General features: G+C 45.8%; 62 non-coding genes across 62 annotated transcripts; all 62 read right to left on the reverse strand.

Annotated features, from left to right (window-relative positions):
• Nucleotides 1–39: 39 nt before the first annotated feature.
• On the reverse strand, nt 40–180 carry LOC142304576 (U4 spliceosomal RNA). Its single transcript, XR_012753232.1, has one exon. It is a non-coding gene; the product is annotated as a U4 spliceosomal RNA (small nuclear RNA).
• A 284-nt stretch (nt 181–464) lies between these two features.
• Nucleotides 465–605, reverse strand: LOC142304463 (U4 spliceosomal RNA). Its single transcript, XR_012753123.1, has one exon. It is a non-coding gene; the product is annotated as a U4 spliceosomal RNA (small nuclear RNA).
• A 284-nt stretch (nt 606–889) lies between these two features.
• Nucleotides 890–1,030, reverse strand: LOC142304704 (U4 spliceosomal RNA). The gene has a single exon (XR_012753356.1). It is a non-coding gene; the product is annotated as a U4 spliceosomal RNA (small nuclear RNA).
• A 284-nt stretch (nt 1,031–1,314) lies between these two features.
• Nucleotides 1,315–1,455, reverse strand: LOC142304577 (U4 spliceosomal RNA). Its single transcript, XR_012753233.1, has one exon. It is a non-coding gene; the product is annotated as a U4 spliceosomal RNA (small nuclear RNA).
• A 284-nt stretch (nt 1,456–1,739) lies between these two features.
• LOC142304579 (U4 spliceosomal RNA) lies at nt 1,740–1,880 on the reverse strand. Its single transcript, XR_012753235.1, has one exon. It is a non-coding gene; the product is annotated as a U4 spliceosomal RNA (small nuclear RNA).
• A 284-nt stretch (nt 1,881–2,164) lies between these two features.
• LOC142304757 (U4 spliceosomal RNA) lies at nt 2,165–2,305 on the reverse strand. The gene has a single exon (XR_012753406.1). It is a non-coding gene; the product is annotated as a U4 spliceosomal RNA (small nuclear RNA).
• Nucleotides 2,306–2,589: 284 nt separating this feature from the next.
• LOC142305258 (U4 spliceosomal RNA) lies at nt 2,590–2,730 on the reverse strand. The gene has a single exon (XR_012753883.1). It is a non-coding gene; the product is annotated as a U4 spliceosomal RNA (small nuclear RNA).
• A 284-nt stretch (nt 2,731–3,014) lies between these two features.
• LOC142304474 (U4 spliceosomal RNA) lies at nt 3,015–3,155 on the reverse strand. The gene has a single exon (XR_012753134.1). It is a non-coding gene; the product is annotated as a U4 spliceosomal RNA (small nuclear RNA).
• A 161-nt stretch (nt 3,156–3,316) lies between these two features.
• LOC142305307 (U4 spliceosomal RNA) lies at nt 3,317–3,457 on the reverse strand. The gene has a single exon (XR_012753930.1). It is a non-coding gene; the product is annotated as a U4 spliceosomal RNA (small nuclear RNA).
• A 284-nt stretch (nt 3,458–3,741) lies between these two features.
• LOC142304753 (U4 spliceosomal RNA) lies at nt 3,742–3,882 on the reverse strand. The gene has a single exon (XR_012753403.1). It is a non-coding gene; the product is annotated as a U4 spliceosomal RNA (small nuclear RNA).
• A 284-nt stretch (nt 3,883–4,166) lies between these two features.
• LOC142304916 (U4 spliceosomal RNA) lies at nt 4,167–4,307 on the reverse strand. The gene has a single exon (XR_012753557.1). It is a non-coding gene; the product is annotated as a U4 spliceosomal RNA (small nuclear RNA).
• A 161-nt stretch (nt 4,308–4,468) lies between these two features.
• Nucleotides 4,469–4,609, reverse strand: LOC142305308 (U4 spliceosomal RNA). The gene has a single exon (XR_012753931.1). It is a non-coding gene; the product is annotated as a U4 spliceosomal RNA (small nuclear RNA).
• A 284-nt stretch (nt 4,610–4,893) lies between these two features.
• Nucleotides 4,894–5,034, reverse strand: LOC142304855 (U4 spliceosomal RNA). The gene has a single exon (XR_012753503.1). It is a non-coding gene; the product is annotated as a U4 spliceosomal RNA (small nuclear RNA).
• A 284-nt stretch (nt 5,035–5,318) lies between these two features.
• On the reverse strand, nt 5,319–5,459 carry LOC142304545 (U4 spliceosomal RNA). Its single transcript, XR_012753202.1, has one exon. It is a non-coding gene; the product is annotated as a U4 spliceosomal RNA (small nuclear RNA).
• A 284-nt stretch (nt 5,460–5,743) lies between these two features.
• On the reverse strand, nt 5,744–5,884 carry LOC142304608 (U4 spliceosomal RNA). Its single transcript, XR_012753263.1, has one exon. It is a non-coding gene; the product is annotated as a U4 spliceosomal RNA (small nuclear RNA).
• Nucleotides 5,885–6,168: 284 nt separating this feature from the next.
• On the reverse strand, nt 6,169–6,309 carry LOC142304537 (U4 spliceosomal RNA). Its single transcript, XR_012753194.1, has one exon. It is a non-coding gene; the product is annotated as a U4 spliceosomal RNA (small nuclear RNA).
• A 284-nt stretch (nt 6,310–6,593) lies between these two features.
• Nucleotides 6,594–6,734, reverse strand: LOC142304590 (U4 spliceosomal RNA). Its single transcript, XR_012753245.1, has one exon. It is a non-coding gene; the product is annotated as a U4 spliceosomal RNA (small nuclear RNA).
• Nucleotides 6,735–7,018: 284 nt separating this feature from the next.
• On the reverse strand, nt 7,019–7,159 carry LOC142304439 (U4 spliceosomal RNA). The gene has a single exon (XR_012753100.1). It is a non-coding gene; the product is annotated as a U4 spliceosomal RNA (small nuclear RNA).
• Nucleotides 7,160–7,443: 284 nt separating this feature from the next.
• LOC142304784 (U4 spliceosomal RNA) lies at nt 7,444–7,584 on the reverse strand. Its single transcript, XR_012753432.1, has one exon. It is a non-coding gene; the product is annotated as a U4 spliceosomal RNA (small nuclear RNA).
• Nucleotides 7,585–7,868: 284 nt separating this feature from the next.
• On the reverse strand, nt 7,869–8,009 carry LOC142304917 (U4 spliceosomal RNA). The gene has a single exon (XR_012753558.1). It is a non-coding gene; the product is annotated as a U4 spliceosomal RNA (small nuclear RNA).
• A 284-nt stretch (nt 8,010–8,293) lies between these two features.
• LOC142304918 (U4 spliceosomal RNA) lies at nt 8,294–8,434 on the reverse strand. The gene has a single exon (XR_012753559.1). It is a non-coding gene; the product is annotated as a U4 spliceosomal RNA (small nuclear RNA).
• A 284-nt stretch (nt 8,435–8,718) lies between these two features.
• LOC142304919 (U4 spliceosomal RNA) lies at nt 8,719–8,859 on the reverse strand. The gene has a single exon (XR_012753560.1). It is a non-coding gene; the product is annotated as a U4 spliceosomal RNA (small nuclear RNA).
• A 284-nt stretch (nt 8,860–9,143) lies between these two features.
• LOC142305295 (U4 spliceosomal RNA) lies at nt 9,144–9,284 on the reverse strand. The gene has a single exon (XR_012753918.1). It is a non-coding gene; the product is annotated as a U4 spliceosomal RNA (small nuclear RNA).
• Nucleotides 9,285–9,568: 284 nt separating this feature from the next.
• On the reverse strand, nt 9,569–9,709 carry LOC142305232 (U4 spliceosomal RNA). The gene has a single exon (XR_012753857.1). It is a non-coding gene; the product is annotated as a U4 spliceosomal RNA (small nuclear RNA).
• A 284-nt stretch (nt 9,710–9,993) lies between these two features.
• Nucleotides 9,994–10,134, reverse strand: LOC142304441 (U4 spliceosomal RNA). The gene has a single exon (XR_012753102.1). It is a non-coding gene; the product is annotated as a U4 spliceosomal RNA (small nuclear RNA).
• A 284-nt stretch (nt 10,135–10,418) lies between these two features.
• Nucleotides 10,419–10,559, reverse strand: LOC142304920 (U4 spliceosomal RNA). Its single transcript, XR_012753561.1, has one exon. It is a non-coding gene; the product is annotated as a U4 spliceosomal RNA (small nuclear RNA).
• A 287-nt stretch (nt 10,560–10,846) lies between these two features.
• LOC142304921 (U4 spliceosomal RNA) lies at nt 10,847–10,987 on the reverse strand. The gene has a single exon (XR_012753562.1). It is a non-coding gene; the product is annotated as a U4 spliceosomal RNA (small nuclear RNA).
• Nucleotides 10,988–11,271: 284 nt separating this feature from the next.
• LOC142304922 (U4 spliceosomal RNA) lies at nt 11,272–11,412 on the reverse strand. Its single transcript, XR_012753563.1, has one exon. It is a non-coding gene; the product is annotated as a U4 spliceosomal RNA (small nuclear RNA).
• A 284-nt stretch (nt 11,413–11,696) lies between these two features.
• LOC142304923 (U4 spliceosomal RNA) lies at nt 11,697–11,837 on the reverse strand. The gene has a single exon (XR_012753564.1). It is a non-coding gene; the product is annotated as a U4 spliceosomal RNA (small nuclear RNA).
• Nucleotides 11,838–12,121: 284 nt separating this feature from the next.
• Nucleotides 12,122–12,262, reverse strand: LOC142305306 (U4 spliceosomal RNA). Its single transcript, XR_012753929.1, has one exon. It is a non-coding gene; the product is annotated as a U4 spliceosomal RNA (small nuclear RNA).
• Nucleotides 12,263–12,546: 284 nt separating this feature from the next.
• Nucleotides 12,547–12,687, reverse strand: LOC142305233 (U4 spliceosomal RNA). Its single transcript, XR_012753858.1, has one exon. It is a non-coding gene; the product is annotated as a U4 spliceosomal RNA (small nuclear RNA).
• A 284-nt stretch (nt 12,688–12,971) lies between these two features.
• LOC142304442 (U4 spliceosomal RNA) lies at nt 12,972–13,112 on the reverse strand. The gene has a single exon (XR_012753103.1). It is a non-coding gene; the product is annotated as a U4 spliceosomal RNA (small nuclear RNA).
• Nucleotides 13,113–13,396: 284 nt separating this feature from the next.
• On the reverse strand, nt 13,397–13,537 carry LOC142304924 (U4 spliceosomal RNA). Its single transcript, XR_012753565.1, has one exon. It is a non-coding gene; the product is annotated as a U4 spliceosomal RNA (small nuclear RNA).
• A 287-nt stretch (nt 13,538–13,824) lies between these two features.
• Nucleotides 13,825–13,965, reverse strand: LOC142304925 (U4 spliceosomal RNA). The gene has a single exon (XR_012753566.1). It is a non-coding gene; the product is annotated as a U4 spliceosomal RNA (small nuclear RNA).
• Nucleotides 13,966–14,249: 284 nt separating this feature from the next.
• Nucleotides 14,250–14,390, reverse strand: LOC142304926 (U4 spliceosomal RNA). Its single transcript, XR_012753567.1, has one exon. It is a non-coding gene; the product is annotated as a U4 spliceosomal RNA (small nuclear RNA).
• A 284-nt stretch (nt 14,391–14,674) lies between these two features.
• Nucleotides 14,675–14,815, reverse strand: LOC142305241 (U4 spliceosomal RNA). Its single transcript, XR_012753866.1, has one exon. It is a non-coding gene; the product is annotated as a U4 spliceosomal RNA (small nuclear RNA).
• A 284-nt stretch (nt 14,816–15,099) lies between these two features.
• On the reverse strand, nt 15,100–15,240 carry LOC142304602 (U4 spliceosomal RNA). Its single transcript, XR_012753257.1, has one exon. It is a non-coding gene; the product is annotated as a U4 spliceosomal RNA (small nuclear RNA).
• Nucleotides 15,241–15,524: 284 nt separating this feature from the next.
• LOC142304927 (U4 spliceosomal RNA) lies at nt 15,525–15,665 on the reverse strand. Its single transcript, XR_012753568.1, has one exon. It is a non-coding gene; the product is annotated as a U4 spliceosomal RNA (small nuclear RNA).
• A 284-nt stretch (nt 15,666–15,949) lies between these two features.
• Nucleotides 15,950–16,090, reverse strand: LOC142304603 (U4 spliceosomal RNA). Its single transcript, XR_012753258.1, has one exon. It is a non-coding gene; the product is annotated as a U4 spliceosomal RNA (small nuclear RNA).
• A 284-nt stretch (nt 16,091–16,374) lies between these two features.
• Nucleotides 16,375–16,515, reverse strand: LOC142305234 (U4 spliceosomal RNA). The gene has a single exon (XR_012753859.1). It is a non-coding gene; the product is annotated as a U4 spliceosomal RNA (small nuclear RNA).
• A 284-nt stretch (nt 16,516–16,799) lies between these two features.
• On the reverse strand, nt 16,800–16,940 carry LOC142304928 (U4 spliceosomal RNA). Its single transcript, XR_012753569.1, has one exon. It is a non-coding gene; the product is annotated as a U4 spliceosomal RNA (small nuclear RNA).
• A 284-nt stretch (nt 16,941–17,224) lies between these two features.
• Nucleotides 17,225–17,365, reverse strand: LOC142304929 (U4 spliceosomal RNA). Its single transcript, XR_012753570.1, has one exon. It is a non-coding gene; the product is annotated as a U4 spliceosomal RNA (small nuclear RNA).
• Nucleotides 17,366–17,649: 284 nt separating this feature from the next.
• Nucleotides 17,650–17,790, reverse strand: LOC142304485 (U4 spliceosomal RNA). The gene has a single exon (XR_012753145.1). It is a non-coding gene; the product is annotated as a U4 spliceosomal RNA (small nuclear RNA).
• Nucleotides 17,791–18,074: 284 nt separating this feature from the next.
• LOC142305343 (U4 spliceosomal RNA) lies at nt 18,075–18,215 on the reverse strand. The gene has a single exon (XR_012753964.1). It is a non-coding gene; the product is annotated as a U4 spliceosomal RNA (small nuclear RNA).
• A 284-nt stretch (nt 18,216–18,499) lies between these two features.
• LOC142304930 (U4 spliceosomal RNA) lies at nt 18,500–18,640 on the reverse strand. The gene has a single exon (XR_012753571.1). It is a non-coding gene; the product is annotated as a U4 spliceosomal RNA (small nuclear RNA).
• A 285-nt stretch (nt 18,641–18,925) lies between these two features.
• On the reverse strand, nt 18,926–19,066 carry LOC142304626 (U4 spliceosomal RNA). Its single transcript, XR_012753281.1, has one exon. It is a non-coding gene; the product is annotated as a U4 spliceosomal RNA (small nuclear RNA).
• Nucleotides 19,067–19,350: 284 nt separating this feature from the next.
• On the reverse strand, nt 19,351–19,491 carry LOC142304931 (U4 spliceosomal RNA). Its single transcript, XR_012753572.1, has one exon. It is a non-coding gene; the product is annotated as a U4 spliceosomal RNA (small nuclear RNA).
• A 287-nt stretch (nt 19,492–19,778) lies between these two features.
• LOC142304932 (U4 spliceosomal RNA) lies at nt 19,779–19,919 on the reverse strand. The gene has a single exon (XR_012753573.1). It is a non-coding gene; the product is annotated as a U4 spliceosomal RNA (small nuclear RNA).
• A 284-nt stretch (nt 19,920–20,203) lies between these two features.
• LOC142305256 (U4 spliceosomal RNA) lies at nt 20,204–20,344 on the reverse strand. Its single transcript, XR_012753881.1, has one exon. It is a non-coding gene; the product is annotated as a U4 spliceosomal RNA (small nuclear RNA).
• Nucleotides 20,345–20,628: 284 nt separating this feature from the next.
• Nucleotides 20,629–20,769, reverse strand: LOC142304933 (U4 spliceosomal RNA). Its single transcript, XR_012753574.1, has one exon. It is a non-coding gene; the product is annotated as a U4 spliceosomal RNA (small nuclear RNA).
• A 284-nt stretch (nt 20,770–21,053) lies between these two features.
• Nucleotides 21,054–21,194, reverse strand: LOC142304934 (U4 spliceosomal RNA). Its single transcript, XR_012753575.1, has one exon. It is a non-coding gene; the product is annotated as a U4 spliceosomal RNA (small nuclear RNA).
• A 284-nt stretch (nt 21,195–21,478) lies between these two features.
• LOC142304935 (U4 spliceosomal RNA) lies at nt 21,479–21,619 on the reverse strand. Its single transcript, XR_012753576.1, has one exon. It is a non-coding gene; the product is annotated as a U4 spliceosomal RNA (small nuclear RNA).
• Nucleotides 21,620–21,903: 284 nt separating this feature from the next.
• On the reverse strand, nt 21,904–22,044 carry LOC142304630 (U4 spliceosomal RNA). Its single transcript, XR_012753285.1, has one exon. It is a non-coding gene; the product is annotated as a U4 spliceosomal RNA (small nuclear RNA).
• A 284-nt stretch (nt 22,045–22,328) lies between these two features.
• LOC142305235 (U4 spliceosomal RNA) lies at nt 22,329–22,469 on the reverse strand. The gene has a single exon (XR_012753860.1). It is a non-coding gene; the product is annotated as a U4 spliceosomal RNA (small nuclear RNA).
• Nucleotides 22,470–22,753: 284 nt separating this feature from the next.
• On the reverse strand, nt 22,754–22,894 carry LOC142304936 (U4 spliceosomal RNA). Its single transcript, XR_012753577.1, has one exon. It is a non-coding gene; the product is annotated as a U4 spliceosomal RNA (small nuclear RNA).
• A 284-nt stretch (nt 22,895–23,178) lies between these two features.
• LOC142304937 (U4 spliceosomal RNA) lies at nt 23,179–23,319 on the reverse strand. Its single transcript, XR_012753578.1, has one exon. It is a non-coding gene; the product is annotated as a U4 spliceosomal RNA (small nuclear RNA).
• A 287-nt stretch (nt 23,320–23,606) lies between these two features.
• Nucleotides 23,607–23,747, reverse strand: LOC142304505 (U4 spliceosomal RNA). Its single transcript, XR_012753164.1, has one exon. It is a non-coding gene; the product is annotated as a U4 spliceosomal RNA (small nuclear RNA).
• Nucleotides 23,748–24,031: 284 nt separating this feature from the next.
• Nucleotides 24,032–24,172, reverse strand: LOC142304938 (U4 spliceosomal RNA). Its single transcript, XR_012753579.1, has one exon. It is a non-coding gene; the product is annotated as a U4 spliceosomal RNA (small nuclear RNA).
• A 284-nt stretch (nt 24,173–24,456) lies between these two features.
• On the reverse strand, nt 24,457–24,597 carry LOC142304939 (U4 spliceosomal RNA). Its single transcript, XR_012753580.1, has one exon. It is a non-coding gene; the product is annotated as a U4 spliceosomal RNA (small nuclear RNA).
• Nucleotides 24,598–24,881: 284 nt separating this feature from the next.
• Nucleotides 24,882–25,022, reverse strand: LOC142304940 (U4 spliceosomal RNA). Its single transcript, XR_012753581.1, has one exon. It is a non-coding gene; the product is annotated as a U4 spliceosomal RNA (small nuclear RNA).
• Nucleotides 25,023–25,306: 284 nt separating this feature from the next.
• LOC142304941 (U4 spliceosomal RNA) lies at nt 25,307–25,447 on the reverse strand. The gene has a single exon (XR_012753582.1). It is a non-coding gene; the product is annotated as a U4 spliceosomal RNA (small nuclear RNA).
• Nucleotides 25,448–25,731: 284 nt separating this feature from the next.
• Nucleotides 25,732–25,872, reverse strand: LOC142305236 (U4 spliceosomal RNA). The gene has a single exon (XR_012753861.1). It is a non-coding gene; the product is annotated as a U4 spliceosomal RNA (small nuclear RNA).
• Nucleotides 25,873–26,086: the final 214 nt, after the last annotated feature.

The following is a 26,086-nucleotide window of genomic DNA, read 5'->3' on the forward strand; positions in this document are numbered from 1 at the left end:
AGGAGCTAATTTTCTGTCATTTGCATACCATGAATTAAGCCTCCTGAGAGACCAACAAAAATTGCCAATGCTGACTGTATTTCAAGTCATCATGGTGGGGTATTGGGAAAAGTTTTCAATTAGCAATAATCACGCCTCGGTTAAACCTCATGGGCTACGATACTGCCACTGCGCAAAGTTAAAGGAGTTCAGGTCACCAAGAAATCCCCGCTTTCCAGGAAGAGCTCGTTTATGTTATGGAGAGTTCCAAATGCCCACTTCCTTTCTTCCGCCGCTGCAAGGGTCCCTAGGAGAAGACAGTCGAAAGATTCCCGGAAGAGGTACTTTTCAAGGATTACCTGCAGGCCAACGCTCTCTCTTTCTGATCCAGGTGTAAACGACCATTAGACTGTTGAGGGAAGCAAGAGTTATTTTCCACCACTGGGAGGAGCTAATTTTCTGTCATTTGCATACCATGAATTAAGCCTCCTGAGAGACCAACAAAAATTGCCAATGCTGACTGTATTTCAAGTCATCATGGCGGGGTATTGGGAAAAGTTTTCAATTAGCAATAATCACGCCTCGGTTAAACCTCATGGGCTATGATACTGCCACTGCGCAAAGTTAAAGGAGTTCAGGTCACCAAGAAATCCCCGCTTTCCAGGAAGAGCTCGTTTATGTTATGGAGAGTTCCAAATGCCCACTTCCTTTCTTCCGCCGCTGCAAGAGTCCCTAGGAGAAGACAGTCGGAAGATTCCCGGAAGAGGTACTTTTCAAGGATTACCTGCAGGCCAACTCTCTCTCTTTCTGATCCAGGTGTAAACGACCATTAGACTGTTGAGGGAAGCAAGAGTTATTTTCCACCACTGGGAGGAGCTAATTTTCTGTCATTTGCATACCATGAATTAAGCCTCCTGAGAGACCAACAAAAGTTGCCAATGCTGACTGTATTTCAAGTCATCATGGCGGGGTATTGGGAAAAGTTTTCAATTAGCAATAATCACGCCTCAGTTAAACCTCATGGGCTACGATACTGCCACTGCGCAAAGTTAAAGGAGTTCAGGTCACCAAGAAATCCCCGCTTTCCAGGAAGAGCTCGTTTATGTTATGGAGAGTTCCAAATGCCCACTTCATTTCTTCCGCCGCTGCAAGGGTCCCTAGGAGAAGACAGTCGAAAGATTCCCAGAAGAGATACTTTTCAAGGCTTACCTGCAGGCCAACTCTCTTTCTTTCTGATCCAGGTGTAAACGACCATTAGACTGTTGAGGGAAGCAAGAGTTATTTTCCACAACTGGGAGGAGCTAATTTTCTGTCATTTGCATACCATGAATTAAGCCTCCTGAGAGACCAACAAAAATTGCCAATGCTGACTGTATTTCAAGTCATCATGGTGGGGTATTGGGAAAAGTTTTCAATTAGCAATAATCACGCCTCGGTTAAACCTCATGGGCTACGATACTGCCACTGCGCAAAGTTAAAGGAGTTCATGTCACCAAGAAATCCCCGCTTTCCAGGAAGAGCTCGTTTATGTTATGGAGAGTTCCAAATGCCCATTTCCTTTCTTCCGCTGCTGCAAGGGTCCCTAGGAGAAGACAGTCGGAAGATTCCCGGAAGAGGTACTTTTCAAGGATTACCTGCAGGCCAACTCTCTCTCTTTCTGATCCAGGTGTAAACGACCATTAGACTGTTGAGGGAAGCAAGAGTTATTTTCCACCACTGGGAGGAGCTAATTTTCTGTCATTTGCATACCATGAATTAAGCCTCCTGAGAGACCAACAAAAATTGCCAATGCTGACTGTATTTCAAGTCATCATGGTGGGGTATTGGGAAAAGTTTTCAATTAGCAATAATCACGCCTCGGTTAAACCTCATGGGCTACGATACTGCCACTGCGCAAAGTTAAAGGAGTTCAGGTCACCAAGAAATCCCCGCTTTCCAGGAAGAGCTCGTTTATGTTATGGAGAGTTCCAAATGCCCACTTCCTTTCTTCCGCCGCTGCAAGGGTCCCTAGGAGAAGACAGTCGGAAAATTCCCGGAAGAGGTACTTTTCAAGGATTACCTGCAGGCCAACTCTCTCTCTTTCTGATCCAGGTGTAAACGACCATTAGACTGTTGAGGGAAGCAAGAGTTATTTTCCACCACTGGGAGGAGCTAATTTTCTGTCATTTGCATACCATGAATTAAGCCTCCTGAGAGACCAACAAAAATTGCCAATGCTGACTGTATTTCAAGTCATCATGGTGGGGTATTGGGAAAAGTTTTCAATTAGCAATAATCACGCCTCGGTTAAACCTCATGGACTACGATACTGCCACTGCGTAAAGTTAAAGGAGTTCAGGTCACCAAGAAATCCCCGCTTTCCAGGAAGAGCTCGTTTATGTTATGGAGAGTTCCAAATGCCCACTTCCTTTCTTCCGCCGCTGCAAGGGTCCCTAGGAGAAGACAGTCGAAAGATTCCCGGAAGAGGTACTTTTCAAGGATTACCTGCAGGCCAACTCTCTCTCTTTCTGATCCAGGTGTAAACGACCATTAGACTGTTGAGGGAAGCAAGAGTTATTTTCCACCACTGGGAGGAGCTAATTTTCTGTCATTTGCATACCATGAATTAAGCCTCCTGAGAGACCAACAAAAATTGCCTATGCTGACTGTATTTCAAGTCATCATGGCGGGGTATTGGGAAAAGTTTTCAATTAGCAATAATCACGCCTCGGTTAAACCTCATGGGCTACGATACTGCCACTGCGCAAAGTTAAAGGAGTTCAGGTCACCAAGAAATCCCCGCTTTCCAGGAAGAGCTCGTTTATGTTATGGAGAGTTCCAAATGCCCACTTCCTTTCTTCCGCCGCTGCAAGGGTCCCTAGGAGAAGACAGTCGGAAGATTCCCGGAAGAGGTATTTTTCAAGGATTACCTGCAGGCCAACTCTCTCTTTTTCTGATCCAGGTGTAAACGACCATTAGACTGTTGAGGGAAGCAAGAGTTATTTTCCACCACTGGGAGGAGCTAATTTTCTGTCACTTGCATACCATGAATTAAGCCTCCTGAGAGACCAACAAAAATTGCCAATGCTGACTGTATTTCAAGTCATCATGGCGGGGTATTGGGAAAAGTTTTCAATTAGCAATAATCACGCCTCGGTTAAACCTCATGGGCTATGATACTGCCACTGCGCAAAGTTAAAGATTCCCGGAGCAGGTACTTTTCAAGGATTACCTGCAGGCCAACTCTCTCTCTTTCTGATCCAGGTGTAAACGACCATTAGACTGTTGAGGGAAGCAAGAGTTATTTTCCACCACTGGGAGGAGCTAATTTTCTGTCATTTGCATACCATGAATTAAGCCTCCTGAGAGACCAACAAAAATTGCCAATGCTGACTGTATTTCAAGTCATCATGGCGGGGTATTGGGAAAAGTTTTCAATTAGCAATAATCACGCCTCGGTTAAACCTCATGGGCCACGATACTGCCACTGCGCAAAGTTAAAGGAGTTCAGGTCACCAAGAAATCCCCGCTTTCCAGGAAGAGCTCGTTTATGTTATGGAGAGTTCCAAATGCCCACTTCCTTTCTTCCGCCGCTGCAAGGGTCCCTAAGAGAAGACAGTCGAAAGATTCCTGGAAGAGGTACTTTTCAAGGATTACCTGCAGGCCAACTCTCTCTCTTTCTGATCCAGGTGTAAACGACCATTAGACTGTTGAGGGAAGCAAGAGTTATTTTCCACCACTGGGAGGAACTAATATTCTGTCATTTGCATACCATGAATTAAGCCTCCTGAGAGACCAACAAAAATTGCCAATGCGGTGTGTATTTCAAGTCATCATGGCGGGGTATTGGGAAAAGTTTTCAATTAGCAATAATCACGCCTCGGTTAAACCTCACTGGCTACGATACTGCCACTGCGCAAAGTTAAAGGAGTTCAGGTCACCAAGAAATCCCCGCTTTCCAGGAAGAGCTCGTTTATGTTATGGAGAGTTCCAAATGCCCACTTCCTTTCTTCCGCCGCTGCAAGGGTCCCTAGGAGAAGACAGTCGGAAGATTCCCGGAAGAGGTATTTTTCAAGGATTACCTGCAGGCCAACTCTCTCTTTTTCTGATCCAGGTGTAAACGACCATTAGACTGTTGAGGGAAGCAAGAGTTATTTTCCACCACTGGGAGGAGCTAATTTTCTGTCACTTGCATACCATGAATTAAGCCTCCTGAGAGACCAACAAAAATTGCCAATGCTGACTGTATTTCAAGTCATCATGGCGGGGTATTGGGAAAAGTTTTCAATTAGCAATAATCACGCCTCGGTTAAACCTCATGGGCTACGATACTGCCACTGCGCAAAGTTAAAGATTCCCGGAGCAGGTACTTTTCAAGGATTACCTGCAGGCCAACTCTCTCTCTTTCTGATCCAGGTGTAAACGACCATTAGACTGTTGAGGGAAGCAAGAGTTATTTTCCACCACTGGGAGGAGCTAATTTTCTGTCATTTGCATACCATGAATTAAGCCTCCTGAGAGACCAACAAAAATTGCCAATGCTGACTGTATTTCAAGTCATCATGGCGGGGTATTGGGAAAAGTTTTCAATTAGCAATAATCACGCCTCGGTTAAACCTCATGGGCCACGATACTGCCACTGCGCAAAGTTAAAGGAGTTCAGGTCACCAAGAAATCCCCGCTTTCCAGGAAGAGCTCGTTTATGTTATGGAGAGTTCCAAATGCCCACTTCCTTTCTTCCGCCGCTGCAAGGGTCCCTAAGAGAAGACAGTCGAAAGATTCCCGGAAGAGGTACTTTTCAAGGATTACCTGCAGGCCAACTCTCTCTCTTTCTGATCCAGGTGTAAACGACCATTAGACTGTTGAGGGAAGCAAGAGTTATTTTCCACCACTGGGAGGAACTAATATTCTGTCATTTGCATACCATGAATTAAGCCTCCTGAGAGACCAACAAAAATTGCCAATGCGGTGTGTATTTCAAGTCATCATGGCGGGGTATTGGGAAAAGTTTTCATTTAGCAATAACCACGCCTCGATTAAACCTCATGGGCTACGATACCGCCACTGCGCAAAGTTAAAGGAGTTCAGGTCACCAAGAAATCCCCGCTTTCCAGGAAGAGCTCGTTTATGTTATGGAGAGTTCCAAATGCCCACTTCCTTTCTTCCGCCGCTGCAAGGGTCCCTAGGAGAATACAGTCGGAAGATTCCCGGAAGAGGTACTTTTCAAGGATTACCTGCAGGCCAACTCTCTCTCTTTCTGATCCAGGTGTAAACGACCATTAGACTGTTGAGGGAAGAAAGAGTTATTTTCCACCACTGGGAGGAGCTAATTTTCTGTCATTTGCATACCATGAATTAAGCCTCCTGAGAGACCAACAAAAGTTGCCAATGCTGACTGTATTTCAAGTCATCATGGCGGGGTATTGGGAAAAGTTTTCAATTAGCAATAATCACGCCTCGGTTAAACCTCATGGGCTACGATACTGCCACTGCGCAAAGTTAAAGGAGTTCAGGTCACCAAGAAATCCCCGCTTTCCAGGAAGAGCTCGTTTATGTTATGGAGAGTTCCAAATGCCCACTTCCTTTCTTCCGCCGCTGCAAGGGTCCCTAGGAGAAGACAGTCGAAAGATTCCCGGAAGAGGTACTTTTCATGGATTACCTGCAGGCCAACTCTCTCTCTTTCTGATCCAGGTGTAAACGACCATTAGACTGTTGAGGGAAGCAAGAGTTATTTTCCACCACTGGGAGGAGCTAATTTCCTGTCATTTGCATAGCATGAATTAAGCCTCCTGAGAGACCAAGAAAAATTGCCAATGCTGACTGTATTTCAAGTCATCATGGCGGGGTATTGGGAAAAGTTTTCAATTAGCAATAATCACGCCTCGGTTAAACCTCATGGGCTACGATACTGCCACTGCGCAAAGTTAAAGGAGTTCAGGTCACCAAGAAATCCCCGCTTTCCAGGAAGAGCTCGTTTATGTTATGGAGAGTTCCAAATGCCCACTTCCTTTCTTCCGCCGCTGCAAGGGTCCCTAGGAGAAGACAGTCGGAAGATTCCCGGAAGAGGTACTTTTCAAGGATTACCTGCAGGCCAACTCTCTCTCTTTCTGATCCAGGTGTAAACGACCATTAGACTGTTGAGGGAAGCAAGAGTTATTTTCCACCACTGGGAGGAGCTAATTTTCTGTCATTTGCATACCATGAATTAAGCCTCCTGAGAGACCAACAAAAATTGCCAATGCTGACTGTATTTCAAGTCATCATGGCGGGGTATTGGGAAAAGTTTTCAATTAGCAATAATCACGCCTCGGTTAAACCTCATGGGCTACGATACTGCCACTGTGCAAAGTTAAAGGAGTTCAGGTCACCAAGAAATCCCCGCTTTCCAGGAAGAGCTCGTTTATGTTATGGAGAGTTCCAAATGCCCACTTCCTTTCTTCCGCCGCTGCAAGGGTCCCTAGGAGAAGACAGTCGGAAGATTCCAGGAAGAGGTACTTTTCAAGGATTACCTGCAGGCCAACTCTCTCTCTTTCTGATCCAGGTGTAAACGACCATTAGACTGTTGAGGGAAGCAAGAGTTATTTTCCACCACTGGGAGGAGCTAATTTTTTGTCATTTGCATACCATGAATTAAGCCTCCTGAGAGACCAACAAAAATTGCCAATGCTGACTGTATTTCAAGTCATCATGGCGGGGTATTGGGAAAAGTTTTCAATTAGCAATAATCACGCCTCGGTTAAACCTCATGGGCTGCGATACTGCCACTGCGCAAAGTTAAAGGAATTCAGGTCACCAAGAAATCCCGGCTTTCCAGGAAGAGCTCGTTTATGTTATGGAGAGTTCCAAATGCCCACTTCCTTTCTTCCGCCGCTGCAAGGGTCCCTAGGAGAAGACAGTCGGAAGATTCCCGGAAGAGGTACTTTTCAAGGATTACCTGCAGGCCAACTCTCTCTCTTTCTGATCCAGGTGTAAACGACCATTAGACTGTTGAGGGAAGCAAGAGTTATTTTCCACCACTGGGAGGAGCTAATTTTCTGTCATTTGCATACCATGAATTAAGCCTCCTGAGAGACCAACAAAAATTGCCAATGCTGACTGTATTTCAAGTCATCATAGCGGGGTATTGGGAAAAGTTTTCAATTAGCAATAATCACGCCTCGGTTAAACCTCATGGGCTACGATACTGCCACTGCGCAAAGTTAAAGGAGTTCAGGTCACCAAGAAATCCCCGCTTTTTAGGAAGAGCTCGTTTATATTATGGAGAGTTCCAAATGCCCACTTCCTTTCTTCTGCCGCTGCAAGGGTCCCTAGGAGAAGACAGTCGGAAGATTCCCGGAAGAGGTACTTTTCAAGGATTACCTGCAGGTTAACTCTCCCTCTTTCTGATCCAGGTGGAAACGACCATTAGACTGTTGACGGAAGCAAGAGTTATTTTCCACCACTGGGAGGAGCTAATTTTCTGTCATTTGCATACCATGAATTAAGCCTCCTGAGAGACCAACAAAAATTGCCAATGCTGACTGTATTTGAAGTCATCATGGCGGGGTATTGGGAAAAGTTTTCAATTAGCAATAATCACGCCTCGGTTAAACCTCATGGGCTACGATATTGCCACTGCGCAAAGTTAAAGGAGTTCAGGTCACCAAGAAATCCCCGCTTTCCAGGAAGAGCTCGTTTATGTTATGGAGAGTTCCAAATGCCCACTTCCTTTCTTCCGCCGCTGCAAGGGTCCCTAGGAGAAGACAGTCGGAAGATTCCCGGAAGAGGTACTTTTCAAGGATTACCTGCAGGCCAACTCTCTCTCTTTCTGATCCAGGTGTAAACGACCATTAGACTGTTGAGGGAAGCAAGAGTTATTTTCCACCACTGGGAGGAGCTAATTTTCTGTCATTTGCATACCATGAATTAAGCCTCCTGAGAGACCAACAAAAATTGCCAATGCTGACTGTATTTCAAGTCATCATGGCGGGGTATTGGGAAAAGTTTTCAATTAGCAATAATCACGCCTCGGTTAAACCTCATGGGCTACGATACTGCCACTGCGCAAAGTTAAAGGAGTTCAGGTCACCAAGAAATCCCCGCTTTCCAGGAAGAGCTCGTTTATGTTATGGAGAGTTCCAAATGCCCACTTCCGTTCTTCCGCCGCTGCAAGGGTCCCTAGGAGAAGACAGTCGGAAGATTCCCGGAAGAGGTACTTTTGAAGGATTACCTGCAGGCCAACTCTCTCTCTTTCTGATCCAGGTGTAAACGACCATTAGACTGTTGAGGGAAGCAAGAGTTATTTTCCACCACTGGGAGGAGCTAATTTTCTGTCATTTGCATACCATGAATTAAGCCTCCTGAGAGACCAACAAAAATTGCCAATGCTGACTGTATTTCAAGTCATCATGGCGGGGTATTGGGAAAAGTTTTCAATTAGCAATAATCACGCCTCGGTTAAACCTCATGGGCTACGATACTGCCACTGCGCAAAGTTAAAGGAGTTCAGGTCACCAAGAAATCCCCGCTTTCCAGGAAGAGCTCGTTTATGTTATGGAGAGTTCCAAATGCCCACTTCCTTTCTTCCGCCGCTGCAAGGGTCCCTAGGAGAAGACAGTCGGAAGATTCCCGGAAGAGGTACTTTTCAAGGATTACCTGCAGGCCAACTCTCTCTCTTTCTGATCCAGGTGTAAACGACCATTAGACTGTTGAGGGAAGCAAGAGTTATTTTCCACCACTGGGAGGAGCTAATTTTCTGTCATTTGCATACCATGAATTAAGCCTCCTGAGAGACCAACAAAAATTGCCAATGCTGACTGTATTTCAAGTCATCATGGCGGGGTATTGGGAAAAGTTTTCAATTAGCAATAATCACGCCTCGGTTAAACCTCATGGGCTACGATACTGCCACTGCGCAAAGTTAAAGGAGTTCAGGTCACCAAGAAATCCCCGCTTTCCAGGAAGAGCTCGTTTATGTTATGGAGAGTTCCAAATGCCCACTTCCTTTCTTCCGCCGCTGCAAGGGTCCCTAGGAGAAGACAGTCGGAAGATTCCCGGAAGAGGTACTTTTCAAGGATTACCTGCAGGCCAACTCTCTCTCTTTCTGATCCAGGAGTAAACGACCATTAGACTGTTGAGGGAAGCAAGAGTTATTTTCCACCACTGGGAGGAGCTAATTTTCTGTCATTTGCATACCATGAATTAAGTCTCCTGAGAGACCAACAAAAATTGCCAATGCTGACTGTATTTCAAGTCATCATGGCGGGGTATTGGGAAAAGTTTTCAATTAGCAATAATCACGCCTCGGTTAAACCTCATGGGCTACGATACTGCCACTGCGCAAAGTTAAAGGAGTTCAGGTCACCAAGAAATCCCCGCTTTCCAGGAAGAGCTCGTTTATATTATGGAGAGTTCCAAATGCCCACTTCCTTTCTTCCGCTGCTGCAAGGGTCCCTAGGAGAAGACAGTCGGAAGATTCCCGGAAGAGGTACCTTTCAAGGATTACCTGCAGGCCAACTCTCTCTCTTTCTGATCCAGGTGTAAACGACCATTAGACTGTTGAGGGAAGCAAGAGTTATTTTCCACCACTGGGAGGAGCTAATTTTCTGTCATTTGCATACCATGAATTAAGCCTCCTGAGAGACCAACAAAAATTGCCAATGCTGACTGTATTTCAAGTCATCATGGCGGGATATTGGGAAAAGTTTTCAATTAGCAATAATCACGCCTCGGTTAAACCTCATGGGCTACGATACTGCCACTGCGCAAAGTTAAAGGAGTTCAGGTCACCAAGAAATCCCAGCTTTCCAGGAAGAGCTCGTTTATGTTATGGAGAGTTCCAAATGCCCACTTCCTTTCTTCCGCCGCTGCAAGGGTCCCTAGGAGAAGACAGTCGGAAGATTCCCGGAAGAGGTACTTTTCAAGGATTACCTGCAGGCCAACTCTCTCTCTTTCTGATCCAGGTGTAAACGACCATTAGACTGTTGAGGGAAGCAAGAGTTATTTTCCACCACTGGGAGGACCTAATTTTCTGTCATTTGCATACCATGAATTAAGCCTCCTGAGAGACCAACAAAAATTGCCAATGCTGACTGTATTTCAAGTCATCATAGCGGGGTATTGGGAAAAGTTTTCAATTAGCAATAATCACGCCTCGGTTAAACCTCATGGGCTACGATACTGCCACTGCGCAAAGTTAAAGGAGTTCAGGTCACCAAGAAATCCCCGCTTTCCAGGAAGAGCTCGTTTATGTTATGGAGAGTTCCAAATGCCCACTTCCTTTCTTCCGCCGCTGCAAGGGTCCCTAGGAGAAGACAGTCGGAAGATTCCCGGAAGAGGTACTTTTCAAGGATTACCTGCAGGCCAACTCTCTCTCTTTCTGATCCAGGTGTAAACGACCATTAGACTGTTGAGGGAAGCAAGAGTTATTTTCCACCACTGGGAGGAGCTAATTTTCTGTCATTTGCATACCATGAATTAAGCCTCCTGAGAGACCAACAAAAATTGCCAATGCTGACTGTATTTCAAGTCATCATGGCGGGGTATTGGGAAAAGTTTTCAATTAGCAATAATCACGCCTCGGTTAAACCTCATGGGCTACGATACTGCCACTGCGCAAAGTTAAAGGAGTTCAGGTCACCAAGAAATCCCCGTTTTCTAGGAAGAAGAGCTCGTTTATGTTATGGAGAGTTCCAAATGCCCACTTCCTTTCTTCCGCCGCTGCAAGGGTCCCTAGGAGAAGACAGTCGGAAGATTCCCGGAAGAGGTACTTTTCAAGGATTACCTGCAGGCCAACTCTCTCTCTTTCTGATCCAGGTGTAAACGACCATTAGACTGTTGAGGGAAGCAAGAGTTATTTTCCACCACTGGGAGGAGCTAATTTTCTGTCATTTGCATACCATGAATTAAGCCTCCTGAGAGACCAACAAAAATTGCCAATGCTGACTGTATTTCAAGTCATCATGGCGGGGTATTGGGAAAAGTTTTCAATTAGCAATAATCACGCCTCGGTTAAACCTCATGGGCTACGATACTGCCACTGCGCAAAGTTAAAGGAGTTCAGGTCACCAAGAAATCCCCGCTTTCCAGGAAGAGCTCGTTTATGTTATGGAGAGTTCCAAATGCCCACTTCCTTTCTTCCGCCGCTGCAAGGGTCCCTAGGAGAAGACAGTTGGAAGATTCCCGGAAGAGGTACTTTTCAAGGATTACCTGCAGGCCAACTCTCTCTCTTTCTGATCCAGGTGTAAACGACCATTAGACTGTTGAGGGAAGCAAGAGTTATTTTCCACCACTGGGAGGAGCTAATTTTCTATCATTTGCATACCATGAATTAAGCCTCCTGAGAGACCAACAAAAATTGCCAATGCTGACTGTATTTCAAGTCATCATGGCGGGGTATTGGGAAAAGTTTTCAATTAGCAATAATCACGCCTCGGTTAAACCTCATGGGCTACGATACTGCCACTGCGCAAAGTTAAAGGAGTTCAGGTCACCAAGAAATCCCCGCTTTCCAGGAAGAGCTCGTTTATGTTATGGAGAGTTCCAAATGCCCACTTCCTTTCTTCCGCCGCTGCAAGGGTCCCTAGGAGAAGACAGTCGGAAGATTCCCGGAAGAGGTACTTTTCAAGGATTACCTGCAGGCCAACTCTCTCTCTTTCTGATCCAGGTGTAAACGACCATTAGACTGTTGAGGGAAGCAAGAGTTATTTTCCACCACTGGGAGGAGCTAATTTTCTGTCATTTGCATACCATGAATTAAGCCTCCTGAGAGACCAACAAAAATTGCCAATGCTGACTGTATTTCAAGTCATCATGGCGGGGTATTGGGAAAAGTTTTCAATTAGCAATAATCACGCCTCGGTTAAACCTCATGGGCTACGATACTGCCACTGCGCAAAGTTAAAGGAGTTCAGGTCACCAAGAAATCCCCGCTTTCCAGGAAGAGCTCGTTTATGTTATGGAGAGTTCCAAATGCCCACTTCCTTTCTTCCGCCGCTGCAAGGGTCCCTAGGAGAAGACAGTCGGAAGATTCCCGGAAGAGGTACTTTTCAAGGATTACCTGCAGGCCAACTCTCTCTCTTTCTGATCCAGGAGTAAACGACCATTAGACTGTTGAGGGAAGCAAGAGTTATTTTCCACCACTGGGAGGAGCTAATTTTCTGTCATTTGCATACCATGAATTAAGTCTCCTGAGAGACCAACAAAAATTGCCAATGCTGACTGTATTTCAAGTCATCATGGCGGGGTATTGGGAAAAGTTTTCAATTAGCAATAATCACGCCTCGGTTAAACCTCATGGGCTACGATACTGCCACTGCGCAAAGTTAAAGGAGTTCAGGTCACCAAGAAATCCCCGCTTTCCAGGAAGAGCTCGTTTATATTATGGAGAGTTCCAAATGCCCACTTCCTTTCTTCCGCTGCTGCAAGGGTCCCTAGGAGAAGACAGTCGGAAGATTCCCGGAAGAGGTACCTTTCAAGGATTACCTGCAGGCCAACTCTCTCTCTTTCTGATCCAGGTGTAAACGACCATTAGACTGTTGAGGGAAGCAAGAGTTATTTTCCACCACTGGGAGGAGCTAATTTTCTGTCATTTGCATACCATGAATTAAGCCTCCTGAGAGACCAACAAAAATTGCCAATGCTGACTGTATTTCAAGTCATCATGGCGGGATATTGGGAAAAGTTTTCAATTAGCAATAATCACGCCTCGGTTAAACCTCATGGGCTACGATACTGCCACTGCGCAAAGTTAAAGGAGTTCAGGTCACCAAGAAATCCCAGCTTTCCAGGAAGAGCTCGTTTATGTTATGGAGAGTTCCAAATGCCCACTTCCTTTCTTCCGCCGCTGCAAGGGTCCCTAGGAGAAGACAGTCGGAAGATTCCCGGAAGAGGTACTTTTCAAGGATTACCTGCAGGCCAACTCTCTCTCTTTCTGATCCAGGTGTAAACGACCATTAGACTGTTGAGGGAAGCAAGAGTTATTTTCCACCACTGGGAGGACCTAATTTTCTGTCATTTGCATACCATGAATTAAGCCTCCTGAGAGACCAACAAAAATTGCCAATGCTGACTGTATTTCAAGTCATCATAGCGGGGTATTGGGAAAAGTTTTCAATTAGCAATAATCACGCCTCGGTTAAACCTCATGGGCTACGATACTGCCACTGCGCAAAGTTAAAGGAGTTCAGGTCACCAAGAAATCCCCGCTTTCCAGGAAGAGCTCGTTTATGTTATGGAGAGTTCCAAATGCCCACTTCCTTTCTTCCGCCGCTGCAAGGGTCCCTAGGAGAAGACAGTCGGAAGATTCCCGGAAGAGGTACTTTTCAAGGATTACCTGCAGGCCAACTCTCTCTCTTTCTGATCCAGGTGTAAACGACCATTAGACTGTTGAGGGAAGCAAGAGTTATTTTCCACCACTGGGAGGAGCTAATTTTCTGTCATTTGCATACCATGAATTAAGCCTCCTGAGAGACCAACAAAAATTGCCAATGCTGACTGTATTTCAAGTCATCATGGCGGGGTATTGGGAAAAGTTTTCAATTAGCAATAATCACGCCTCGGTTAAACCTCATGGGCTACGATACTGCCACTGCGCAAAGTTAAAGGAGTTCAGGTCACCAAGAAATCCCCGTTTTCTAGGAAGAAGAGCTCGTTTATGTTATGGAGAGTTCCAAATGCCCACTTCCTTTCTTCCGCCGCTGCAAGGGTCCCTAGGAGAAGACAGTCGGAAGATTCCCGGAAGAGGTACTTTTCAAGGATTACCTGCAGGCCAACTCTCTCTCTTTCTGATCCAGGTGTAAACGACCATTAGACTGTTGAGGGAAGCAAGAGTTATTTTCCACCACTGGGAGGAGCTAATTTTCTGTCATTTGCATACCATGAATTAAGCCTCCTGAGAGACCAACAAAAATTGCCAATGCTGACTGTATTTCAAGTCATCATGGCGGGGTATTGGGAAAAGTTTTCAATTAGCAATAATCACGCCTCGGTTAAACCTCATGGGCTACGATACTGCCACTGCGCAAAGTTAAAGGAGTTCAGGTCACCAAGAAATCCCCGCTTTCCAGGAAGAGCTCGTTTATGTTATGGAGAGTTCCAAATGCCCACTTCCTTTCTTCCGCCGCTGCAAGGGTCCCTAGGAGAAGACAGTTGGAAGATTCCCGGAAGAGGTACTTTTCAAGGATTACCTGCAGGCCAACTCTCTCTCTTTCTGATCCAGGTGTAAACGACCATTAGACTGTTGAGGGAAGCAAGAGTTATTTTCCACCACTGGGAGGAGCTAATTTTCTATCATTTGCATACCATGAATTAAGCCTCCTGAGAGACCAACAAAAATTGCCAATGCTGACTGTATTTCAAGTCATCATGGCGGGGTATTGGGAAAAGTTTTCAATTAGCAATAATCACGCCTCGGTTAAACCTCATGGGCTACGATACTGCCACTGCGCAAAGTTAAAGGAGTTCAGGTCACCAAGAAATCCCCGCTTTCCAGGAAGAGCTCGTTTATGTTATGGAGAGTTCCAAATGCCCACTTCCTTTCTTCCGCCGCTGCAAGGGTCCCTAGGAGAAGACAGTCGGAAGATTCCCGGAAGAGGTACTTTTCAAGGATTACCTGCAGGCCAACTCTCTCTCTTTCTGATCCAGGTGTAAACGACCATTAGACTGTTGAGGGAAGCAAGAGTTATTTTCCACCACTGGGAGGAGCTAATTTTCTGTCATTTGCATACCATGAATTAAGCCTCCTGAGAGACCAACAAAAATTGCCAATGCTGACTGTATTTCAAGTCATCATGGCGGGGTATTGGGAAAAGTTTTCAATTAGCAATAATCACGCCTCGGTTAAACCTCATGGGCTACGATACTGCCACTGCACAAAGTTAAAGGAGTTCAGGTCACCAAGAAATCCCCGCTTTCCAGGAAGAGCTCGTTTATATTATGGAGAGTTCCAAATGCCCACTTCCTTTCTTCCGCTGCTGCAAGGGTCCCTAGGAGAAGACAGTCGGAAGATTTCCGGAAGAGGTTCTTTTCAAGGATTACCTGCAGGCCAACTCTCTCTCTTTCTGATCCAGGTGTAAACGACCATTAGACTGTTGAGGGAAGCAAGAGTTATTTTCCACCACTGGGAGGAGCTAATTTTCTGTCATTTGCATACCATGAATTAAGCCTCCTGAGAGACCAACAAAAATTGCCAATGCTGACTGTATTTCAAGTCATCATGGCAGGGTATTGGGAAAAGTTTTCAATTAGCAATAATCACGCCTCGGTCAAACCTCATGGGCTACGATACTGCCACTGCGCAAAGTTAAAGGAGTTCAGGTCACCAAGAAATCCCCGCTTTCCAGGAAGAGCTCGTTTATGTTATGGAGAGTTCCAAATGCCCACTTCCTTTCTTCCGCCGCTGCAAGGGTCCCTAGGAGAAGACAGTCGGAAGATTCCCGGAAGAGGTACTTTTCAAGGATTACCTGCAGGCCAACTCTCTCTCTTTCTGATCCAGGTGTAAACGACCATTAGACTGTTGAGGGAAGCAAGAGTTATTTTCCACCACTGGGAGGACCTAATTTTCTGTCATTTGCATACCATGAATTAAGCCTCCTGAGAGACCAACAAAAATTGCCAATGCTGACTGTATTTCAAGTCATCATGGCGGGGTATTGGGAAAAGTTTTCAATTAGCAATAATCACGCCTCGGTTAAACCTCATGGGCTACGATACTGCCACTGCGCAAAGTTAAAGGAGTTCAGGTCACCAAGAAATCCCCGCTTTCCAGGAAGAGCTCGTTTATATTATGGAGAGTTCCAAATGCCCACTTCCTTTCTTCCGCTGCTGCAAGGGTCCCTAGGAGAAGACAGTCGGAAGATTTCCGGAAGAGGTTCTTTTCAAGGATTACCTGCAGGCCAACTCTCTCTCTTTCTGATCCAGGTGTAAACGACCATTAGACTGTTGAGGGAAGCAAGAGTTATTTTCCACCACTGGGAGGAGCTAATTTTCTGTCATTTGCATACCATGAATTAAGCCTCCTGAGAGACCAACAAAAATTGCCAATGCTGACTGTATTTCAAGTCATCATGGCAGGGTATTGGGAAAAGTTTTCAATTAGCAATAATCACGCCTCGGTCAAACCTCATGGGCTACGATACTGCCACTGCGCAAAGTTAAAGGAGTTCAGGTCACCAAGAAATCCCCGCTTTCCAGGAAGAGCTCGTTTATGTTATGGAGAGTTCCAAATGCCCACTTCCTTTCTTCCGCCGCTGCAAGGGTCCCTAGGAGAAGACAGTCGGAAGATTCCCGGAAGAGGTACTTTTCAAGGATTACCTGCAGGCCAACTCTCTCTCTTTCTGATCCAGGTGTAAACGACCATTAGACTGTTGAGGGAAGCAAGAGTTATTTTCCACCACTGGGAGGAGCTAATTTTCTGTCATTTGCATACCATGAATTAAGCCTCCTGAGAGACCAACAAAAATTGCCAATGCTGACTGTATTTCAAGTCATCATGGCGGGATATTGGGAAAAGTTTTCAATTAGCAATAATCACGCCTCGGTTAAACCTCATGGGCTACGATACTGCCACTGCGCAAAGTTAAAGGAGTTCAGGTCACCAAGAAATCCCAGCTTTCCAGGAAGAGCTCGTTTATGTTATGGAGAGTTCCAAATGCCCACTTCCTTTCTTCCGCCGCTGCAAGGGTCCCTAGGAGAAGACAGTCGGAAGATTCCCGGAAGAGGTACTTTTCAAGGATTACCTGCAGGCCAACTCTCTCTCTTTCTGATCCAGGTGTAAACGACCATTAGACTGTTGAGGGAAGCAAGAGTTATTTTCCACCACTGGGAGGAGCTAATTTTCTGTCATTTGCATACCATGAATTAAGCCTCCTGAGAGACCAACAAAAATTGCCAATGCTGACTGTATTTCAAGTCATCATGGCGGGGTATTGGGAAAAGTTTTCAATTAGCAATAATCACGCCTCGGTTAAACCTCATGGGCTACGATACTGCCACTGCGCAAAGTTAAAGGAGTTCAGGTCACCAAGAAATCCCCGCTTTCCAGGAAGAGCTCGTTTATGTTATGGAGAGTTCCAAATGCCCACTTCCTTTCTTCCGCCGCTGCAAGGGTCCCTAGGAGAAGACAGTCGGAAGATTCCCGGAAGAGGTACTTTTCAAGGATTACCTGCAGGCCAACTCTCTCTCTTTCTGATCCAGGTGTAAACGACCATTAGACTGTTGAGGGAAGCAAGAGTTATTTTCCACCACTGGGAGGAGCTAATTTTCTGTCATTTGCATACCATGAATTAAGCCTCCTGAGAGACCAACAAAAATTGCCAATGCTGACTGTATTTCAAGTCATCATGGCGGGGTATTGGGAAAAGTTTTCAATTAGCAATAATCACGCCTCGGTTAAACCTCATGGGCTACGATACTGCCACTGCGCAAAGTTAAAGGAGTTCAGGTCACCAAGAAATCCCCGCTTTCCAGGAAGAGCTCGTTTATGTTATGGAGAGTTCCAAATGCCCACTTCCTTTCTTCCGCCGCTGCAAGGGTCCCTAGGAGAAGACAGTCGGAAGATTCCCGGAAGAGGTACTTTTCAAGGATTACCTGCAGGCCAACTCTCTCTCTTTCTGATCCAGGTGTAAACGACCATTAGACTGTTGAGGGAAGCAAGAGTTATTTTCCACCACTGGGAGGAGCTAATTTTCTGTCATTTGCATACCATGAATTAAGCCTCCTGAGAGACCAACAAAAATTGCCAATGCTGACTGTATTTCAAGTCATCATGGCGGGGTATTGGGAAAAGTTTTCAATTAGCAATAATCACGCCTCGGTTAAACCTCATGGGCTATGATACTGCCACTGCGCAAAGTTAAAGGAGTTCAGGTTACCAAGAAATCCCCGCTTTCCAGGAAGAGCTCGTTTATGTTATGGAGAGTTCCAAATGCCCACTTCCTTTCTTCCGCTGCTGCAAGGGTCCCTAGGAGAAGACAGTCGGAAGATTCCCGGAAGAGGTACTTTTCAAGGATTACCTGCAGGCCAACTCTCTCTCTTTCTGATCCAGGTGTAAACGACCATTAGACTGTTGAGGGAAGCAAGAGTTATTTTCCACCACTGGGAGGAGCTAATTTTCTGTCATTTGCATACCATGAAGTAAGCCTCCTGAGAGACCAACAAAAATTGCCAATGCTGACTGTATTTCAAGTCATCATGGCGGGGTATTGGGAAAAGTTTTCAATTAGCAATAATCACGCCTCGGTTAAACCTCATGGGCTACGATACTGCCACTGCGCAAAATTAAAGGAGTTCAGGTCACCAAGAAATCCCCGCTTTCCAGGAAGAGCTCGTTTATGTTATGGAGAGTTCCAAATGCCCACTTCCTTTCTTCCGCCGCTGCAAGGGTCCCTAGGAGAAGACAGTCGGAAGATTCCCGGAAGAGGTACTTTTCAAGGATTACCTGCAGGCCAACTCTCTCTCTTTCTGATCCAGGTGTAAACGACCATTAGACTGTTGAGGGAAGCAAAAGTTATTTTCCACCACTGGGAGGAGCTAATTTTCTGTCATTTGCATACCATGAATTAAGCCTCCTGAGAGACCAACAAAAATTGCCAATGCTGACTGTATTTCAAGTCATCATGGCGGGGTATTGGGAAAAGTTTTCAATTAGCAATAATCACGCCTCGGTTAAACCTCATGGGCTACGATACTGCCACTGCGCAAAGTTAAAGGAGTTCAGGTCACCAAGAAATCCCCGCTTTCCAGGAAGAGCTCGTTTATGTTATGGAGAGTTCCAAATGCCCACTTCCTTTCTTCCGCCGCTGCAAGGGTCCCTAGGAGAAGACAGTCGGAAGATTCCCGGAAGAGGTACTTTTTCAAGGATTACCTGCAGGCCAACTCTCTCTCTTTCTGATCTAGGTGTAAACGACCATTAGACTGTTGAGGGAAGCAAGAGTCATTTTCCACCACTGGGAGGAGCTAATTTTCTGTCATTTGCATACCATGAATTAAGCCTCCTGAGAGACCAACAAAAATTGCCAATGCTGACTGTATTTCAAGTCATCATGGCAAAGTATTGGGAAAAGTTTTCAATTAGCAATAATCACGCCTCGGTTAAACCTCATGGGCTACGATACTGCCACTGCGCAAAGTTAAAGGAGTTCAGGTCACCAAGAAATCCCCGCTTTCCAGGAAGAGCTCGTTTATGTTATGGAGAGTTCCAAATGCCCACTTCCTTTCTTCCGCCGCTGCAAGGGTCCCTAGGAGAAGACAGTCGGAAGATTCCCGGAAGAGGTACTTTTCAAGGATTACCTGCAGGCCAACTCTCTCTCTTTCTGATCCAGGTGTAAACGACCATTAGACTGTTGAGGGAAGCAAGAGTTATTTTCCACCACTGGGAGGAGCTAATTTTCTGTCATTTGCATACCATGAATTAAGCCTCCTGAGAGACCAACAAAAATTGCCAATGCTGACTGTATTTCAAGTCATCATGGCGGGGTATTGGGAAAAGTTTTCAATTAGCAATAATCACGCCTCGGTTAAACCTCATGGGCTACGATACTGCCACTGCGCAAAGTTAAAGGAGTTCAGGTCACCAAGAAATCCCCGTTTTCTAGGAAGAAGAGCTCGTTTATGTTATGGAGAGTTCCAAATGCCCACTTCCTTTCTTCCGCCGCTGCAAGGGTCCCTAGGAGAAGACAGTCGGAAGATTCCCGGAAGAGGTACTTTTCAAGGATTACCTGCAGGCCAACTCTCTCTCTTTCTGATCCAGGTGTAAACGACCATTAGACTGTTGAGGGAAGCAAGAGTTATTTTCCACCACTGGGAGGAGCTAATTTTCTGTCATTTGCATACCATGAATTAAGCCTCCTGAGAGACCAACAAAAATTGCCAATGCTGACTGTATTTCAAGTCATCATGGCGGGGTATTGGGAAAAGTTTTCAATTAGCAATAATCACGCCTCGGTTAAACCTCATGGGCTACGATACTGCCACTGCGCAAAGTTAAAGGAGTTCAGGTCACCAAGAAATCCCCGCTTTCCAGGAAGAGCTCGTTTATGTTATGGAGAGTTCCAAATGCCCACTTCCTTTCTTCCGCCGCTGCAAGGGTCCCTAGGAGAAGACAGTCGGAAGATTCCCGGAAGAGGTACTTTTCAAGGATTACCTGCAGGCCAACTCTCTCTCTTTCTGATCCAGGTGTAAACGACCATTAGACTGTTGAGGGAAGCAAGAGTTATTTTCCACCACTGGGAGGAGCTAATTTTCTGTCATTTGCATACCATGAATTAAGCCTCCTGAGAGACCAACAAAAATTGCCAATGCTGACTGTATTTCAAGTCATCATGGCGGGGAATTGGGAAAAGTTTTCAATTAGCAATAATCACGCCTCGGTTAAACCTCATGGGCTACGATACTGCCACTGCGCAAAGTTAAAGGAGTTCAGGTCACCAAGAAATCCCCGCTTTCCAGGAAGAGCTCGTTTATGTTATGGAGAGTTCCAAGTGCCCACTTCCTTTCTTCCGCCGCTGCAAGGGTCCCTAGGAGAAGACAGTCGGAAGATTCCCGGAAGAGGTACTTTTCAAGGATTACCTGCAGGCCAACTCTCTCTCTTTCTGATCCAGGTGTAAACGACCATTAGACTGTTGAGGGAAGCAAGAGTTATTTTCCACCACTGGGAGGAGCTAATTTTCTGTCATTTGCATACCATGAATTAAGCCTCCTGAGAGACCAACAAAAATTGCCAATGCTGACTGTATTTCAAGTCATCATGGCGGGGTATTGGGAAAAGTTTTCAATTAGCAATAATCACGCCTCGGTTAAACCTCATGGGCTACGATACTGCCACTGCGCAAAGTTAAAGGAGTTCAGGTCACCAAGAAATCCCCGCTTTCCAGGAAGAGCTCGTTTATGTTATGGAGAGTTCCAAATGCCCACTTCCTTTCTTCCGCCGCTGCAAGGGTCCCTAGGAGAAGACAGTCGGAAGATTCCCGGAAGAGGTACTTTTCAAGGATTACCTGCAGGCCAACTCTCTCTCTTTCTGATCCAGGTGTAAACGACCATTAGACTGTTGAGGGAAGCAAGAGTTATTTTCCACCACTGGGAGGAGCTAATTTTCTGTCATTTGCATACCATGAATTAAGCCTCCTGAGAGACCAACAAAAATTGCCAATGCTGACTGTATTTCAAGTCATCATGGCGGGGTATTGGGAAAAGTTTTCAATTAGCAATAATCACGCCTCGGTTAAACCTCATGGGCTACGATACTGCCACTGCGCAAAGTTAAAGGAGTTCAGGTCACCAAGAAATCCCCGCTTTCCAGGAAGAGCTCGTTTATGTTATGGAGAGTTCCAAATGCCCACTTCCTTTCTTCCGCCGCTGCAAGGGTCCCTAGGAGAAGACAGTCGGAAGATTCCCGGAAGAGGTACTTTTCAAGGATTACCTGCAGGCCAACTCTCTCTTTTTCTGATCCAGGTGTAAACGACCATTAGACTGTTGAGGGAAGCAAGAGTTATTTTCCACCACTGGGAGGAGCTAATTTTCTGTCATTTGCATACCATGAATTAAGCCTCCTGAGAGACCAACAAAAATTGCCAATGCTGACTGTATTTCAAGTCATCATGGCGGGGTATTGGGAAAAGTTTTCAATTAGCAATAATCACGCCTCGGTTAAACCTCATGGGCTACGATACTGCCACTGCGCAAAGTTAATGGAGTTCAGGTCAACAAGAAATCCCCGCTTTCCAGGAAGAGCTCGTTTATATTATGGAGAGTTCCAAATGCCCACTTCCTTTCTTCCGCTGCTGCAAGGGTCCCTAGGAGAAGACAGTCGGAAGATTTCCGGAAGAGGTTCTTTTCAAGGATTACCTGCAGGCCAACTCTCTCTCTTTCTGATCCAGGTGTAAACGACCATTAGACTGTTGAGGGAAGCAAGAGTTATTTTCCACCACTGGGAGGAGCTAATTTTCTGTCATTTGCATACCATGAATTAAGCCTCCTGAGAGACCAACAAAAATTGCCAATGCTGACTGTATTTCAAGTCATCATGGCAGGGTATTGGGAAAAGTTTTCAATTAGCAATAACCACGCCTCGGTTAAACCTCATGGGCTACGATACTGCCACTGCGCAAAGTTAAAGGAGTTCAGGTCACCAAGAAATCCCCGCTTTCCAGGAAGAGCTCGTTTATGTTATGGAGAGTTCCAAATGCCCACTTCCTTTCTTCCGCCGCTGCAAGGGTCCCTAGGAGAAGACAGTCGGAAGATTCCCGGAAGAGGTACTTTTCAAGGATTACCTGCAGGCCAACTCTCTCTCTTTCTGATCCAGGTGTAAACGACCATTAGACTGTTGAGGGAAGCAAGAGTTATTTTCCACCACTGGGAGGAGCTAATTTTCTGTCATTTGCATACCATGAATTAAGCCTCCTGAGAGACCAACAAAAATTGCCAATGCTGACTGTATTTCAAGTCATCATGGCGGGATATTGGGAAAAGTTTTCAATTAGCAATAATCACGCCTCGGTTAAACCTCATGGGCTACGATACTGCCACTGCGCAAAGTTAAAGGAGTTCAGGTCACCAAGAAATCCCAGCTTTCCAGGAAGAGCTCGTTTATGTTATGGAGAGTTCCAAATGCCCACTTCCTTTCTTCCGCCGCTGCAAGGTTCCCTAGGAGAAGACAGTCGGAAGATTCCCGGAAGAGGTACTTTTCAAGGATTACCTGCAGGCCAACTCTCTCTCTTTCTGATCCAGGTGTAAACGACCATTAGACTGTTGAGGGAAGCAAGAATTATTTTCCACCACTGGGAGGAGCTAATTTTCTGTCATTTGCATACCATGAATTAAGCCTCCTGAGAGACCAACAAAAATTGCCAATGCTGACTGTATTTCAAGTCATCATGGCGGGGTATTGGGAAAAGTTTTCAATTAGCAATAATCACGCCTCGGTTAAACCTCATGGGCTACGATACTGCCACTGCGCAAAGTTAAAGGAGTTCAGGTCACCAAGAAATCCCCGCTTTCCAGGAAGAGCTCGTTTATGTTATGGAGAGTTCCAAATGCCCACTTCCTTTCTTCCGCCGCTGCAAGGGTCCCTAGGAGAAGACAGTCGGAAGATTCCCGGAAGAGGTACTTTTCAAGGATTACCTGCAGGCCAACTCTCTCTCTTTCTGATCCAGGTGTAAACGACCATTAGACTGTTGAGGGAAGCAAGAGTTATTTTCCACCACTGGGAGGAGCTAATTTTCTGTCATTTGCATACCATGAATTAAGCCTCCTGAGAGACCAACAAAAATTGCCAATGCTGACTGTATTTCAAGTCATCATGGCGGGGTATTGGGAAAAGTTTTCAATTAGCAATAATCACGCCTCGGTTAAACCTCATGGGCTACGATACTGCCACTGCGCAAAGTTAAAGGAGTTCAGGTCACCAAGAAATCCCCGTTTTCTAGGAAGAAGAGCTCGTTTATGTTATGGAGAGTTCCAAATGCCCACTTCCTTTCTTCCGCCGCTGCAAGGGTCCCTAGGAGAAGACAGTCGGAAGATTCCCGGAAGAGGTACTTTTCAAGGATTACCTGCAGGCCAACTCTCTCTCTTTCTGATCCAGGTGTAAACGACCATTAGACTGTTGAGGGAAGCAAGAGTTATTTTCCACCACTGGGAGGAGCTAATTTTCTGTCATTTGCATACCATGAATTAAGCCTCCTGAGAGACCAACAAAAATTGCCAATGCTGACTGTATTTCAAGTCATCATGGCGGGGTATTGGGAAAAGTTTTCAATTAGCAATAATCACGCCTCAGTTAAACCTCATGGGCTACGATACTGCCACTGCGCAAAGTTAAAGGAGTTCAGGTCACCAAGAAATCCCCGCTTTCCAGGAAGAGCTCGTTTATGTTATGGAGAGTTCCAAATGCCCACTTCCTTTCTTCCGCCGCTGCAAGGGTCCCTAGGAGAAGACAGTCGGAAGATTCCCGGAAGAGGTACTTTTCAAGGGTTACCTGCAGGCCAACTCTCTCTCTTTCTGATCCAGGTGTAAACGACCATTAGACTGTTGAGGGAAGCAAGAGTTATTTTCCACCACTGGGAGGAGCTAATTTTCTGTCATTTGCATACCATGAATTAAGCCTCCTGAGAGACCAACAAAAATTGCCAATGCTGACTGTATTTCAAGTCATCATGGCGGGGTATTGGGAAAAGTTTTCAATTAGCAATAATCACGCCTCGGTTAAACCTCATGGGCTACGATACTGCCACTGCGCAAAGTTAAAGGAGTTCAGGTCACCAAGAAATCCCCGCTTTCCAGGAAGAGCTCGTTTATGTTATGGAGAGTTCCAAATGCCCACTTCCTTTCTTCCGCCGCTGCAAGGGTCCCTAGGAGAAGACAGTCGGAAGATTCCCGGAAGAGGTACTTTTCAAGGATTACCTGCAGGCCAACTCTCTCTCTTTCTGATCCAGGTGTAAACGACCATTAGACTGTTGAGGGAAGCAAGAGTTATTTTCCACCACTGGGAGGAGCTAATTTTCTGTCATTTGCATACCATGAATTAAGCCTCCTGAGAGACCAACAAAAATTGCCAATGCTGACTGTATTTCAAGTCATCATGGCGGGGTATTGGGAAAAGTTTTCAATTAGCAATAATCACGCCTCGGTTAAACCTCATGGGCTACGATACTGCCACTGCGCAAAGTTAAAGGAGTTCAGGTCACCAAGAAATCCCCGCTTTCCAGGAAGAGCTCGTTTATGTTATGGAGAGTTCCAAATGCCCACTTCCTTTCTTCCGCCGCTGCAAGGGTCCCTAGGAGAAGACAGTCGGAAGATTCCCGGAAGAGGTACTTTTCAAGGATTACCTGCAGGCCAACTCTCTCTCTTTCTGATCCAGGTGTAAACGACCATTAGACTGTTGAGGGAAGCAAGAGTTATTTTCCACCACTGGGAGGAGCTAATTTTCTGTCATTTGCATACCATGAATTAAGCCTCCTGAGAGACCAACAAAAATTGCCAATGCTGACTGTATTTCAAGTCATCATGGCGGGGTATTGGGAAAAGTTTTCAATTAGCAATAATCACGCCTCGGTTAAACCTCATGGGCTACGATACTGCCACTGCGCAAAGTTAAAGGAGTTCAGGTCACCAAGAAATCCCCGCTTTCCAGGAAGAGCTCGTTTATGTTATGGAGAGTTCCAAATGCCCACTTCCTTTCTTCCGCCGCTGCAAGGGTCCCTAGGAGAAGACAGTCGGAAGATTCCCGGAAGAGGTACTTTTCAAGGATTACCTGCAGGCCAACTCTCTCTCTTTCTGATCCAGGTGTAAACGACCATTAGACTGTTGAGGGAAGCAAAAGTTATTTTCCACCACTGGGAGGAGCTAATTTTCTGTCATTTGCATACCATGAATTAAGCCTCCTGAGAGACCAACAAAAATTGCCAATGCTGACTGTATTTCAAGTCATCATGGCGGGGTATTGGGAAAAGTTTTCAATTAGCAATAATCACGCCTCGGTTAAACCTCATGGGCTACGATACTGCCACTGCGCAAAGTTAAAGGAGTTCAGGTCACCAAGAAATCCCCGCTTTCCAGGAAGAGCTCGTTTATGTTATGGAGAGTTCCAAATGCCCACTTCCTTTCTTCCGCCGCTGCAAGGGTCCCTAGGAGAAGACAGTCGGAAGATTCCCGGAAGAGGTACTTTTCAAGGATTACCTGCAGGCCAACTCTCTCTCTTTCTGATCCAGGTGTAAACGACCATTAGACTGTTGAGGGAAGCAAGAGTTATTTTCCACCACTGGGAGGAGCTAATTTTCTGTCATTTGCATACCATGAATTAAGCCTCCTGAGAGACCAACAAAAATTGCCAATGCTGACTGTATTTCAAGTCATCATGGCGGGATATTGGGAAAAGTTTTCAATTAGCAATAATCACGCCTCGGTTAAACCTCATGGGCTACGATACTGCCACTGCGCAAAGTTAAAGGAGTTCAGGTCACCAAGAAATCCCCGCTTTCCAGGAAGAGCTCGTTTATGTTATGGAGAGTTCCAAATGCCCACTTCCTTTCTTCCGCCGCTGCAAGGGTCCCTAGGAGAAGACAGTCGGAAGATTCCCGGAAGAGGTACTTTTCAAGGATTACCTGCAGGCCAACTCTCTCTCTTTCTGATCCAGGTGTAAACGACCATTAGACTGTTG

This window comes from Anomaloglossus baeobatrachus, chromosome 4 (assembly GCF_048569485.1).
Source record: "Anomaloglossus baeobatrachus isolate aAnoBae1 chromosome 4, aAnoBae1.hap1, whole genome shotgun sequence".
NCBI lineage: Eukaryota > Metazoa > Chordata > Amphibia > Anura > Aromobatidae > Anomaloglossus > Anomaloglossus baeobatrachus.